This window comes from Eleutherodactylus coqui, chromosome 6 (genome assembly GCF_035609145.1).
Source record: "Eleutherodactylus coqui strain aEleCoq1 chromosome 6, aEleCoq1.hap1, whole genome shotgun sequence".
NCBI classification, from domain to species: domain Eukaryota; kingdom Metazoa; phylum Chordata; class Amphibia; order Anura; family Eleutherodactylidae; genus Eleutherodactylus; species Eleutherodactylus coqui.
In genome coordinates, this window is record NC_089842.1 from 131898780 (window position 1) to 131901848 (window position 3069).

Here is a 3069-nt window from a genome sequence, read left to right on the forward strand (position 1 = left end):
TTTCTAGGCACCTTGCCATGGAGTGTGTCCCACATTAACGTAGATTACAATGTGACAGTCATTGGACTTTGCGTTGCTGTTGATACATGATGGCGGCACTGGCAGTTCTTGCTGGGAGTCAATTATGGATGCACTCATATCAAGACTACAGGCCCCATTTTTCAATGTCAATGACAATTACTGGACTCTGCCATCTGCTAATTAGTATGAATTGGTTCCTCCAGCAGCCGCAATGCAAGAAAACGCAACCAATTATTATATGACAGCCTGCTAATTAGAATATGTGTGTAGCTATTTTTAAACTGACTTCCAGAATATAACTTATGAGGATCCCATCATCTCCTATGGGCCCACAATGGGTAGAATATCCGTGCCCCCTCACCCCATCCTGGGCTGAGCTGCACCTGTTCTGCTCGACATGTGCATAACATGTTGGATAACACCTTTAGAAGATGGGCAGAACAATTGCATGCATTGCTGGGCAGTTATCATTCAGATCAAGTACATCCTAAACTACGCTATCGGTCGTCCCTCAGACCAGCCCTAAATATACTGACCCCTCGGTTAAGCATGATGGCAGGGGCTACTCCATCCGGTAGGCTGTTCCAGAGAGTCTGTTGTGTACAGCAGTCACATAGCTGACTTCTGGGAAAAATGCAACCCGTACTAGGTGTACAGGACTGGGGAATGTGATTAAGAGAGTAATGATATTGTCTAGGGGACTTGGCTGAGGAGTGCTGTCTTTAAAGAAGTTTTGTCATTAAAAAAAACCAATAAGTCTATACTCACCTATTTCTTCCCCGTCAGTTTCCTTACCACATCTACTGGCTGAGCTTCTGCAGTTCCTCGGGATCACCTCACAGCACACCGGCTGGCTTGTTATGAAGCTGGCATTCCTCTCATTCCTTCTGGCCGGGTCAGAGAAAGTCACATCCCTGTGCTGTAGTGTTCACTGCCCAGGAAGGAATTCTGATCTATTGCCGAGACAGCTCGCATGATTAGTCTCGGCAGTAGATCGGCACTCCCACTGCTAGCCTGTGAGCTGTGACGTAACGTACATTGGCCGTCAGAAAGAAGACTGCCTGTGAATGTACGTAATCTCACAGGAAGGAGAGGAATCAGCCAGCTGGAGGTGAGGTGACCCCCCAGACTGCAGAAGACAGAAGATAGGTGAGGTGAAGATCTGGTAAGTAGACTGACGGGGTAGAAATGGGTAAGTATAATTTTTGTGTAATTTTTCTTTTTTATGACAGAACCCCTTTAAGTGCAGCTTTGGATGCAGTATCAGGAGGGAGCAGTTATCAAGAGTCCCATTTTAGGAATGGGACCTGCTATACACCCTGACTCTCCGACTTACACCTCTTCTTGCCATACAAGAAAGACAAAATAACATGCTGTACATACTGTTGAAAACTTTTGTGGCCAGAGCCACGCTTTATATATACAACCACACAATACACGGAGCCAGACGCAAATCGTGAGACTGCAGTGCCAATTCAATTTAATCGAGACTAGTTAGGCCACGTCTACTACCTATCTACTGTACTCATTGTCAGCCGCATGCTTTCTACCTCCCCAAAGGCAGCATTGTGAGATCCACCCAACTTTTATTGGGTCTCTTCAATAGTTGTAGCTCTGCCATCAACAGCTATACAACTCACACTGTGTTGGTCTGTTAGTTTTATCCCAGGGATAGCACCATTCTAGGGGAAGCGCCATTTCGGCTCATAGCTCTGCCATCAACAACAATACTGTAAAGACTCATGAGTCCTCCTTGTTGCCTTGTCTCAGACACAATGCCATGATTCTGGCACCTATAAACTAGGGCTCCCTGGTTTTGTACTATTCTGCCACCAGAGGGTCGACTCCCACCATGTTAATAAACTCACTTGTAGGGTGTAGGTCTACTTCTTTGTGTCTGCAAAGTGGCTGGTATTTGAAGCGTATGAGGTTGTGATTAACCACGGACTTGCCTGGGTGTATATTTGAAATTTTTGATAGTTTTATTCACTTTTTTCTTGTTCTATCTATGGACTGGATGATCCTGCAAACTTCTATTGCCTTCTTTGTATCATTGGGAACCATATGATTCTAGGCCTATGTCAATTAGCCTATCAAAAAGTGATGTTTGCACGAATCTTGCCAATGAGTTGCAGTGATTTAGTATTTGGTAAATCCTTACCACCTGCATGGATTATATGCACGGCAGGCAGGGGATTGCTTGTAATTAGAGATGAACGAGCAATGGGCGACCCGAGCATTTTTGTATATTGCCGATGCTCGCTAAGGTTTTCATTTGTGAAAATCTGGGCAATTCAAGAAAGTGATGGGAACGACACAGCAACAGATAGGGCAGGCGAGGGGCTACATGTTGGACTGCATCTTAAGTTCCCAGGTCCCACTATTAAGCTACAATACCGGCAAGAGTGCCCCCCCCCCTCCCAACAACTTTTACTTCTGAAAAGCCCTCATTAGCAATGCATACCTTAGCTAAGCACCACACTACCTCCAACAAAGCACAATCACTGCCTGCATGACACTCTGCTGCCACTTCTCCTGGGTTACATGCTGCCCAACCCCCCCCCCCCCCCCGCACGACCCAGTGTCCACAGCGCACACCAAACTGTCCCTGCCCAGCCTTCAGCTGCCCTCATGCCACGCCACACTCATGTCTATTTATAAGTGCGTCTGCCATGAGGAGGAACCGCAGGCACACACTGCAGAGGGTTGGCACGGCTAGGCAGCGACCCTCTTTAAAAGGGGCGGGGCGATAGCCCCCAATGCTGTACAGAAGCAATGAGAAATCCAATCCTGTGCCACCTCCATCAGGAGCTGCACACGTGGGCATAGCAATGGGGAACCTATGTGCCACACACTATTCATTCTGTCAAGGTGTCTGCATGCCCCAGTCAGACCGCGTTTTTTTATAAATAGTCACAGCCAGGTACAACTCCGCAATGGGAATTCCGTGTGCACCCACAGCATGGGTGGCTCCCTGGAACCCACTGGCGGTACATAAATATATCCCATTGCATTGCCCATCACAGCTGAGGTAATGTCGTGCTTAAT